The sequence below is a fragment of the Prionailurus bengalensis genome, chromosome A3, assembly GCF_016509475.1.
Source record: "Prionailurus bengalensis isolate Pbe53 chromosome A3, Fcat_Pben_1.1_paternal_pri, whole genome shotgun sequence".
NCBI lineage: Eukaryota > Metazoa > Chordata > Mammalia > Carnivora > Felidae > Prionailurus > Prionailurus bengalensis.
Window position 1 is genome coordinate 8,083,411 of NC_057354.1, and position 12,488 is coordinate 8,095,898.

The window sequence follows — 12,488 nt, forward strand, 5'->3', positions numbered from 1 at the left end:
GGCGGGAGGAGGAGGGGGACGATGAGGGGAGGAGCGGCGGGAGGAGGAGGGGGACGAGGAGGAGGACGGCGGACGGGTGGTTCCCCCCCCCCCCCCAAGAGGCGGAGCCGCGCGGGTCCGGGCGCCGGGCCGCGGACACCCGCAGGCGGACACACTCGGACGCGCTCGCACCCCCTCCCCTCCTCTCCCGCCCACCTGGCCCGCCCCGCCCCCCTTTCCGATCCCTCCCATCCTCCGGGACCCCGGGCGCCCCCCAGCCGGCCCCCGCACCTCGCTGACGGCCCGCCGAGACAACGCGCCCCCTCTTCCCGCTCCGGTGGCCGATTTTCGGAGGAGAGGAAATTTCACTTTTTCACGGCCGCCGCCGACCCCGCCCCTGCCTTCAGCCCCATCCCCTTCCCGAGCAGGGCTGATTTCTACCTCCTGGTGCGGGTGTCTGGGGAGGCGGTGTTGCCATGGTTTGCCTTGACCTTGGCAAAGGAGGGGAGGGATATTGCCCTGGCTTAAGCTACGTTTGAGCTTCCTCGGGTTTCCTTGGCTCCCTGGACCCAGCCCTCGGTGATATCATTTGCCACATTTTCCTTGGGTGAGCCTGGCTTTCCCGCCTGAATGTAAGTTACCCAGGGGCTGACACCTGGCCTCATTCATATGTGTACCCCCAAAGCCTAGCCCAGAACAGGTGCCTGATAAATTCTTAGTGCCAGGCATGGCTCTAAACCCCAAGCACGGATTGCCTCGCTTCGACTCCCCTGTTCCTCATGAGGTAGGTCCCCGCCTTATGTAAATGCCAGGCCCATATTTACGCCCCAGCAGTCTAGCAATAGAGCTCACCCTCATAACCCTTAAGGGATACTGCCTCTAGAATAAGATTAAAAGGGGAGCAGATTCTACACTCACTGCCCCTGACTGCACCACCCTCCTGAAGCATGCTTGAGATGAGTTCATACCCACTGACATTTATTGGGCACCAGCCCGCTAGGCATTGTCCTAATCCTGTTAAAGGAATAACGAGATACGTATTATCCTGCACATTTTATGGAAACTAAAGCCCTGGCAGATGAAGACTTGCCCCAGGTCCCACAGGACAAGGACCGAAGGGAGGGGTGTGTGACACCCGCTTTAGGTCAACACTGTCCTATAGCCCTTCTGGAGTGCAGATGTCATGAGGGAGGAAGCCTCCCTCCTTTCCAAGGAAGGTCTTTCTCATCGTCTGCCCTCTCCACAAAGGTAAAAAGACAGCATCAGAAATGGACAGTTGCTCCCTGGAGGTGACCAAACCAAGGCTGGATGATCTCTGATCAGAGCTGCGGGGAAGAGGGTTCATTTATTGAGTGCACTATTTGACTTGATAAGATTTGAAGACCTTTCAACTCTAAGATTATATGAATCTTTCCTTTCTCACCAGGAACACGAGCTTTTAGTCACTTTGGTTTGGTGAGTGTCAGGTAAAGAAGAGAATCACCCAAGAATGTGTCATAGGAGGACTGAGACCGAGTTGGGACAGTCGAAAAGTAAGTATTCCGGGAGGGGAACTCTGTGCTATATGGTAAATCATTAACTCTGTCATCATGTTGCTCTTTGATACAAATGATGTTTTAAGTTTGCATCTCTCGCCAAAGAAGGATGAAATGATAAAAATCATTTGGAGAGTTCTTTTTGAAGGCTTAGAACTTAAAAAAAAATAGTGTCCATGGTTGCCATGAAATAAATGTATTCGTGGAAGGCATTTGTCCAACGCATCATTTGTAGACCAAATCAACAGTATCATAGAAACAAAGAATGAAGGAATTGAGGCATAAGGACCTAGAAGTGAATGGCTCAAGATAAAAGAAATAATTACTGACAAAACCTGAAACTGAGAAATCCATCCCATGATAATTAATGTTGAGTATAATTGACATCCATAAATAAGCTAGATGTGAGGAAACTAGAATCAAACTAGAAAATATCAAACTAGGGGCGCCTGGGGGGCTCAGTCGGTTAAGTGTCTGACTCTTGATTTCGGCTCAGCTTATAATTCTCTGCTCTCATCTTAAAATTCTCTTTCCCTCTCTCTCTGCCCTCCCCCAAAAATTAAAAAAAAAAAAAAGGAAAATATCAAACTAGCTGTGAAGAGACAAGTGATTTTTTTTTTAATTGCAGGAATGAACCCAGAATACAGTTTTATTCGTTTGGTTTTGGTTAAGTCAAACTGTGAAACGTGGAAAATACACAGACTGTACTATTCACAGGATGAACAGCCACTTGCATTTGTCCAAAATGTGTAATACACAACCACGGCAGTAGAGGAAAGGAGGAATTCAGAGATACGCAATGTAAGTAGTGCTTACAGAGTTGCACAGTGCACAACTCACACAACTATACACTGCCAAATGGACATACAGTCCCACACAATTGTTTCATTGGGGATAAGGCTGATATGAAAAAAAATCATTATTGCAATCCCTATTTTTAACTCAATTTCCAACACTTCACACTTCTTATTTGTAGCATCTATTTCTGTTTCCTCAGCATCCACACTCCCTTCTGCCAACAGTGATCATCATATTCATCTTGAGTATACTTTATCCCCTTCTCCCGGTGTGGGTCTAAGGTGGGAGAGTAAGAGTTCATTGCATTAAAATGAAATGAATGCGAGATCAAAATGAATTCCACATGGTAGTACTTCTCTCCTATTTGGGCATCTTGTTGATATGAAACAAAACTGTGTCACGAATTGAAATAGAAGACTGTAACTATCGCACTGCAGAGCCAGAAATTAATCCCAAATTTCCCTACTCCAATATACTCAGTGGAAGCCCAATGTAGCTTGAAACATGAACAACTCATACCATTCCCTCTGTATTCCATTCAACCAATGATTATTATTATTATTGCTATTATTATTATTATTATTACAAAGCTCTTCGGGACAGAAAACTATGTGCAGAAATTCAGAGGCTTCTGCACTTTACCAGGGTAGGTAGGTGATGGGTTCCCACGCCTCGCCCAAAAAGGTTGTACTTACAGCAGCTACCACAAAGGACCAAGGCAGAGGCTGAAATGGCACTTGTCCAATATCTTTACCAAAAATAGCTTGAGCTTTGGCCCCATTGCCTGCTGCTCTCAGTGGGAGAGTCACAGAAACGGGCAGCCTTTCCTCTGGCAAGGTAAGCCAGTGCTAATAAAAATGAGTGGGTATCACTAAGGAGAGAGGTTGTTTGCTGTCCTGCCAGGTCCCCCTCCACCAGTCCTTCCCCACCTAAAGGAAGACGACTTGGAAGATGACACAGAAATCAGGTAGAAGGAAACCTGGGAACAGAGCTGCTTCTGTTCCTCATTGCTTCCTTCCTGCATCCAACAAATAATGACTGAGCACCTGCTATGAGCAGAGATTGCCACACACACACACACACACACACACACACACACCACAAAGACAAACAAAATCCCTATCCCCATGGAACTTATACCCCAGTAAGAGAGAGAGAAAAAAATAAGCAGATAAACAGCTTATAAATAGCTATAGTTGATAGCAAAAAGAACATGAGTGTTGTACTACGTGGGGAGTAAAGAGCAGCCTTACTTTCGGTAAGAAAGAGTCAAGGAAGACTTCTCAGAGGAGGTGACATCCAAGCTAAGATAGGAACGATGGGCAGAAGCTACGGGAATCATCAGGGAAGCGCGTCCCAGCTAGAGCCAAGGGCACTGGAGAAAGCCGAATACAGGAAAGTTATAGTTTTAAAATATTATTCTGTCTGATGAACAAAAAATAGATTAGGAGGGACTGAACCGGAAATGGTGAGACCATCGAAAAAATCTACTTCTAAAGACCTGGCACCCAAAAATCTTTAAGGAAAGAGAAATGAAGCGTCCGCTGAGAATGTAAATGTTTTTAAATTTTTTAACGTTTATTTATTTTTGAGAGAGAGAGAGAGAGAGACAGACACAGAGCATAAGCAGGGGAGGGGCAGAGAGAGAGAGAGGGAGACACAGAATCCGAAGCAGGCTCCAGGCTTGGAGCTGTCAGCACAGAGCCCAATGCAGGGCCGGGACCCACAAGCCGTGAGATCATGACCTGAGCTAAGTCGGAGGCTTAACCGACTGAGCCACCCAGTCGCCCCGAGAATGTGAATTTATACCGATTGATAACAACTGTTTTGGAGCGTGATATCTATCAAAAACTTTTAAACTTTTGTAATTGCTTATCCAGTTCTATGCATGCAGAAATGCATGCAAAGGCACAAAGATTTAGTCACAGGAATACTCACAGCAGTGGTATTTATGACAATATGTATATTTATCTTAACTTTATAGAGACGTGTTAATATAAAACGTATGCATCTAAATATATATTTTACATGGAAGCAGGTACATACGTATCACCAAATTTCTGAAAGAACTGTAATCAATTGAGTACAATCATTCCCCACTAAACTTTGCTTATTGAAAAGTTATTTTTCTCAACCCGAATGAAATCTCCAGAAGGTCTCTGGCTTTTTGGGCTACTACTAGGTAATAAAGAGTCCATTTCAGCCTAATAGCCATATCACACTGAATATCATTCAAATCAGGTTTTGTCCCTTACCCCAGTTGGGAACTAGGAGCTTGGGGGTTGGGAATGGCTTCTTCACTGATTTTCTGACCTGCCTCCTCTCCTCCATAATGACTATGGGCTTCTGGCTTCCAGGAGACTGGAGCTCAAGGGGAGAAGGAAAGGCTAGAACACAGGAGAGGTTTTTTTAAGTACTTTTCTTAAGTTTATTTTTTTAATTTGACAGAGGGAGAGAGAGGGGGGTGGGGGTGGGGTGTGTGGGCAGAGAGAGAGAGAGAGAGAGGGAGAGAAAGAATCCCAATACCAAGCAGGCTCCGCACTGTCTGTACCCCACTGGGGGCTGGAACTCATGAACCCAGAGACCATGACCTGAGTCAAAATCAAGAGTCAGAGGCTTCACCGACTGAGCCTCCCCGACTCAGGCTCCCCACGGGCAAGTTTTCCTTGCTCCAAGTTTTGCCTTGGAGTAGATGACCTCTGGGCAACAGGTATATAATATTTGCTCTTTCTCTCACAGAGCTTTTGTGAGTTCCTCAGAGATACTAAGAGCTCTTTCTTCTCAGTCTGGCTGCTCTTTACTCCACCCCAGGGTCTCATGCTCCAGGGTTTTTGCCCTTCCAGGTGGTTCTGTTGGTGGATCTATTCTAAGACAAGCCCTCCCTGGCCAGAGGAAAAACTCACTCGGTGTTGGCCCCGCCAGTGAATGATGAGCCCACTCCCGGGGCACCCACTGCTTTTAGCTCTGTCGTGAGTCAAGGCAACTAGTTGACTCCAGGCCTTCACCTTTTGAATATTAAGGAATGGGTCTAACACCAGTCCTGTGTCCTCCGTACTTGAGACGACTCACTTCTAGCCTTCTAAGTGATTCTCTTGAAAATCGCTCCCTTGCTATAAAGTAAGGGGAAAGCCCTCCCTTCCTTGTCTCATGGGCAGGAGAAAAGCAGCTCTCTGCCAAAGAACCAGCCTCTTCAAACTCTTGAACCACGGCGTCTTATTTAGGCTGGCGGTACGTGATCAACTCTTGCAGACAAAATGGTTTTGAACTCTCTTTTTGCAACTTCTGCACAGATAGTCCAGCACCTTGCTTTAGAATGTTTTCTATAAGTTTCCCCCACTGGGCTTTTGAGGCTTCTGCTGAAATTGAGTCAATAGGAAGAGTCACATTTAGCAATAGGTTACAAACCCATATCAAAACCATTAAAATGGATATAAAAGACATCCTCCTCTTATTCGTTCATCCAACAAATATTATCTGAGCCAGGCTGGCGAGGCACTGAGGAGCCAATGAAGCAGACAGAAAAAACCAGACTGAGCTTGTGGAGGTGACAATGCACCAGGAATACAAGCCTTTAAGAAAATACTCGGGGCGCCTAGGTAGCTCAGGTGGTTGTGCATCCGACTTTGGCTCAGGTCATGATCTCAAGGTTCATGAGTTCGAGCCCCACGTCGGGCTCTGTGCGGACAGCTCGGAGCCTGGAGCCTGATTTCGGATTCTGGGTCTCCCTCTCTCTCTGCCTCTCTCCCGTCACCCTCTGTCTCTCTCAAAAATAAACATGAAAAAAAGTTTTTTTTAAATACTCAAATTATTTTGAGTGAAATTATGCACAGAAGAAAGTTACATGGTGCTGTTTGGGGAAGGATAAGGAAACAGGACGTGACCCCTTTGGAAGACGGGGGAGGGAGAAGTCAGGGAGCTGGAATAGGGAAGGAGAAGGCACTCGCCCCTGAGGGAGGGTAGAGAGGGTGGTGGGGAGAAGGACAGCATCTGCCAGTGTCCCAGACAGAAGAATATATGGCACATTTAGAACAGAAGGTGGTTAGGGGAACTGGAATTTGGAGAATGAGAAGAGAGTATTGGGCGATGAGCCACAGAGGATAAGAGGGTTTCTCAGTATGTTATAAATGATCTATGAGGTAGGGTCTGGTTTTTTAAAAACTTAGTTGTTTTTTTTTTTAAACAAGGTTGAATATATCTACAGTAAAATACTAGCGGTGGTTATTATTTGTTGTTGGGAGTATTAGATTAACTTTCTCCTGTGTGCTTTAAAATAAATAAAAATAAATCCTAGGGGCACCTGGGTAGCTCAGCTGGTTAAGTGTCTGACTCTTGATTTTGGCTCAGGTCACGATCTCAAGGTCGGTGAGTTTACGACCCGCATCAGCTCTGTGCTGATGGTGCAGAGCCTGCTTGGGACTCTCTAGCCTTCTCTTTCTGTCCCTCCCCCGCGCGTTCTCTCTCGCTCTCTGTCAAAATAAATACATAAACTTAAAAAAAATCGAAATGCAATTTTTAAAAGTAGGATGACTCTTTCTGCACGGGTGGACCTCATATCTTGACTTTTATAACCAAGGCCACAAAAGCAAACATAAGCCTCTAGTGAACTTGACTGGACCACAAAAAAAAAAAAAAAAAAAAAAAAAAGTCTTGTGATCATTAAGCTCTTCCAGATATTTGAGTTTCTTTCCTGATGAGAAGAGTGTTCCTCTCTGTAGGTCAATGCAGAGCCAACCCAGGAAGATCTAGGCCAACACATGAGAAAAAGACCGAGAGAAGTTAAGTACATGATGAAGGCCCTTGGCATTTCTAGAGCTCCTTTTCAAAATGTAGCATGTATCATGCAGTGGTTTGTACAAGAAGATTAGAAGGTCAATATTCCAGAGGTCTCCTCAGGGCTGTTCCCCTAGTTCACTGAGTGACTTTGGGCAAGCCATTAATTTCTCCGGCCTCATAACCTGAACTGGAAAACAGAGATAAACGGCACCAGCCTCACTGCCACAGTCTGTTGAAGTCCCTGGATAGGATGTGTGAAGAGGGCAGCGTCTTATGTTGAAAGTGCTTTGCCGATGCTAATTAATCCTCGCAGCACCCCCACGCCCTGTCATATCGTCCACTTTTCACAGCTGAGGGACCTGAAACAGAAAGCCTGAGCAACTTGTCCAAAGACACAGAAGTTTGCATCGGAACAGGGGGGATTAGCAGGCGACAGCAGTGGCATCCGAAGAGGCAAGATTTTCACTTCACTCATAAAATACGATGAAATTGCATCTGGAATGTTTTCATTTTGAAGACATAGTTTCTGTGTCAGTGGATTATAAGGCAAAGAAAAAAAAAACAGTCACATTTGTGTGTGTGTGTGTGTGTGTGTGTGTGTGTGTGTGTGTGAGAGAGAGAGAGAGAGAGAGAGACCCATTTGCAGTTTTAGGGACTCCTTTCTTTGGCTGGTGACTGTAATTAGCTGCACACAGCAATTCTACCTCTATCTCACTGGCCAGAGCTTAGACACGTGCCCTGGGCTTCACAAAGAGATGGAGAAGTGGGGAAATGTAGATTTTATGCAAGGCAGCCACGAGCCAGGCTAAGTGTGGGAGTCGACAGCAAAGGCAGAGGGTGGCTTGCTCGAGGATTGGATCAGTTCTAGAAAACCTGAGGGCACGCAGTGACAGTGACCCGTAAGGAAGCTACTGGGGACCACGAGGAATCCGAACATCCAGATATCTTCACGTGGCCTCAGGCAAATTCACAGTCCTCCTAACATTATCCCCCACTGGTATTTCCTCTTTCGTCAGTTTCGTTTTTTTTAGCTGAAAGTAGCATAAAGCTCCACCGCGGAATCTCAGATCAAAGGCTAAGTTTATTGCTGTAGTTTACGAAATCTAAGATGCCGCTAATTTCAGAGTGCACTACCACTTTATGCACTAGGAAGGAAGAAAAATTACTTCTGGCTTAACTTTTCAGGTCGATGGCCGGCCACCAGAGTTTATTAAAGCTTTACGGAGGTTTAATTGTCATACAGCAAACTGTGGATACGTAAAATGTGAAGTAAGTCCTGACATGCGGGTACCCCAGGGAAGTCATCCCCACAGTCAGGATAACAGACATATCCTTCATCCCCAAAGTTGTCTCATGCCCCTGCTGTCTCGAGCCACCACGCTCTGGGCTATGGTAGCCATCATTTTGCAATATATAAATGTTTCAGATCAACACTTGTACACCTTAAACTCACGCAGCATACTATGTCAATTACATCTCAATAACTCTCAGGGGGAAAGTTGTATTTTTTTTTTTCCAGTACTTATTTCACTACAACTTAGCCGAGACCTGCACAGCTGATGCATGTCGTTCATTAAACTGCTGAATCACACTCCATCATTTGACAGGAGCACATCTTCTTTCTCCTCTCTCTACTGATGGACATCTAAATTATTTCCGTTTTATCCCATTACGAGCAATAGGCATCAAATTGTTACGTCTAAAATATGAAATAAGATCATCACCATAATAATATCTTTTTTTTAAAAAAATCTAAAATCGCTGACAGTCATTGACGCTCAATATCAAAATTCTTGAAAACAATAGCTGCTTGTGGGCTCTTTTTATGAAATCAAATACTCAGTAGACCTTCTAAGGAGCAAGTGCAATAAAGAGTCTGTTTTGCAGAAACTCTGCAGGGAGAATGAAAACGAAACTAATATATTTTAAATATTTCTTTGATTTCCCCTGTTAAGCTTCAAATTGTAACTCTTACATCAGTCTATTTAAATAACTGCAAACATATAACCATGAATGATAGAGGCAGGAACGTGCAAGGACTCTGCATTTAGTATTTTAGCTCAAAGGGTTGCATCTGTCCTTCCTTATGAAGTGACTTTAGCAAGATCATGTTCCGTTTGCACGTAGAATGAAAGCCCCATTCCTCCTTGCCCTACAAGGTCACACCTGCCCCTGGGTCCTCATCCACCCGCTTGACATCAGCTACTCCTTGCCCCTGCACACCTCCTTCCCATCCACAAAGAACTTCCTCCTGTTCCCGAGGAACATCAAACTCATTGCCACCTCAGTGTCTTAGCATTTGCTTGTTCCTTTCTTTGCAAACTCCTGCCTCAGATTTTCGCATGACTGACTCCTTGTTATTATGTATCAGCTTGTGTCACCTCCTCTGAGAAGCCCTTCATGACCTCTGAATCCCAATTAGCATGTTTCTTCTAACCAAATCACTTGCCTTCATAAAACTCTGTTATTTTGTGCAAAATACTAAGTGACAAATTTAGATCTCTTGTCTAATGATAGGTTGGCATGCCTCCTGTCTGTTCCCCACCTTCTACGAAACTGGGCATGAGTAGGAACCTTTCTGACTTGTCCACTATGAGCCCCAGTGCCTGGGACAATGCTGGCACTGATGAATGATTGAATGAATGAATGAATGAATGAATGGAGTGAAATTAAAGCAAAAAACAGTGCCTGCAGGCTATCTGATACTACATGTGCCCTGAGATGTTGAGCGAATGACGGAAGCCTAAAATAACGTCTGCATTGCCATTGCTGTACCTTCTCGGGTGCGAGCCATTTGTAGGCAAATACATCTCACGGCATTGCCTTCAATGAAGACAGTTAAACATCAGTGGAGCACTCAAGGTACGCTTGTTTGTAGAGGTGTTCGACGCTAAAGAAAGAAGCCCAAACAAACAAGCAAAAACAACCAACAACTATGGACTTTGGAGTCCAACAGATTTGGTTCAAATTCCCACCTCACTACTTACACTGTCTCTGAACTAGTATTTCCCCACCAGGGCAATTTTGTCACCCAGGAGATATTTGTCTGGAGACATTTGGACTGTCATAACTGTGGGGTGAGGGGGACAATCTGCATCCAGTAGGTGGAGGCCAGGGAAGCTAACTAAATATCCTCCCCACAAAGAATTACCCAGCCATGATTGCCACCATGGATGAGAAACCCTGCTCTCAACAAATTGCTTAATTTCTTTTGTATTTTATGTTCTCATCTGCAAATTGGGAACAGACCATATCAACCGTGTAGGATTACTGTAGAGATTAGGAAAAATGTGTTTAAGGCTCATGTCTGGAGCATGGTAAGTCAACAAGTAAACATTATGTTTATTATGAACATCACATGTTATATTGTTTATCATTTCTCTTTATTAGTTGCTAAGGCATGAAGCTCCTTCTCTGGCTGGAGATTTCCTTCTTCTCTTTGAATCCTCAGTTCCTAACAGAGGGGCTGGCACTGAGCAGATGCTTAATGTGGCCTCAATTAATTAAACTAAATCTTGAATTGCCTAAAACATCTGAGACTTAGCTCATCTTATACTTTGTCCCTCTTTCTCAAAATTAGTTTGATCGCTCTAGTCAGTACTGTCCCCTTTATGATCAATTTTTTAAATTATTTCCTCATGAATCATTTTGTTGGCCTCTTAAGTCAAAATTAAATCACAGGACATGAAAATTAATGATCTGGACCCTGATCTGCCTTTGCCTGGCTTATAGACAAAGCGGATGCAGCACACTGGCCTTCTTACTACTTCTTGACAAGCCAACCAGGTTTCTGCCTCAGGGCCTTTGCACTTCTGGCTAGAATGCTCTTCTCTCTGGATATCAGTGTGAGATCTTAATGTTCCTTTCTCTGGTTATCATGGGGTTGAGTGTTGTATTCTTGTTAGTGTAGTCTAGATAACATATTCTAGATAGCAACTTCTTTTAAGTGTTACAAAAACCTTTTGGCCTGGGGTGGTCTTTTCTTTTTCTTTATGATGTCTTCTCATGAACAGAATGGAATCAAACTTCACCGATCATTTCTTTAAGCTGGTCATGGGAGCGTCTTTTTATAGAAACCTCTCAGGATCCTAATGTCATAAAATATTTTCCAACGTGTTTTTCCACAAGCTTTAAAGTTTTGCTTTCATAGGGAAGTGCTTAATTCATGGCGAATCGCTGTGCTGCGGCAGGTTGGAATCCGGTTCATCTATTTCTACGTGAAACCGCTGGCAGTAGCCCTCTTTGCACATCAGTCTACAGTGTCGCACCTGTTACGGCTCCAGTTTCCCGATGTGGGACAGCTTCTGGACCTTCAGCTACGTGCACGTCCCCAACCCTAGTGATCATAGCTTTGTATCAATTTTCTTCCCTCATCTAAGGCTGCCCCTTCTGGTTTTCTGCTTGTTCCCCCCCCCCCCCAGGTCCCTCTCCTTTTGCTATGCCATAAATGCTGGTGTTCTTAGGGGTTCGGTGCACTTCTCTCTTACTTCCTCATTCTAGACGCAATCCCGTTGCCATATGCTCCCCAAATACATGCCTGAACTATGACCTGTCTCCCAAGTTCTGTAACCGTACGTACAAGAACAATAGCCCACGCGTGCTGAGTACACACTGGGTTCCAAACAATCCAGGAGCTCACGGCGCATCATCAGCTCACCGGATCCACCAGCAACGCAGCGTGGCAGGGACAGCTGTCATGACCCATAGTCACCAGTGAGAGAGCTGTGGCACAGAGGTTAAGAGACTTGCCCAAGGTCTCAGTGCCAGTGAGTGGGGGCAGGCAGGCTGGAGACACCATGGACAGAGCACAACACACACTCAATCCCTATGTTCTAGCATTTACTGGGGCGCTCTAGCCGGATGTCCCCAGCACAGGTCAAACTCAGTGTGTCCCAATCTGAGCTATTGTTAGTGGGAGTTTTCCAGTGGCCTGAAAGGGACTGAGCACGTGTATATACATACACACAGACACTCCTGCATCTGTATACTCATAGGAAAAAATTATTCAGATGTTTGCTTTTTATTTAATTTTGTTAATATTCAATTTATGAAGTTCACAAATTAAAAAACCTATTTGCTAAACACACACACACACACACACACACACACACACACACAGGAGAAACTGGGTGAGGGGTACCAGAGACCTGTCTATACCATTTTTCCTTTCTGTAAATCTTTATTCCAAAATAAGTTTTAAAAAATCTGGTTTTTCCTTTTAACTTTGACTGTAAAAAATTAGTATTGTGTTTATCAGTCTTGCAGAATTCAACCTTCACTTCTAAAGAGTCTTTGAATGATGTTTAGCTCATTTTCAAGCTTAAACACTTTTAAACATTTTAAACTGTATTTATGAATTTAATATATTTGATTTCCTTCTTAAGTACTTCACCTGCGTACCAC

At 44.6% G+C, this 12,488-nt stretch overlaps 1 long non-coding RNA gene across 1 annotated transcript; it reads left to right on the plus strand.

The window, feature by feature from the left end:
- Positions 1-6: 6 nt before the first annotated feature.
- Positions 7-11,633, plus strand: LOC122467251. The gene is made up of 4 exons (XR_006292869.1): positions 7-763; positions 1,406-1,511; positions 2,143-2,315; positions 11,236-11,633. It is a non-coding gene; the product is annotated as an uncharacterized LOC122467251 (long non-coding RNA).
- Positions 11,634-12,488: the final 855 nt, after the last annotated feature.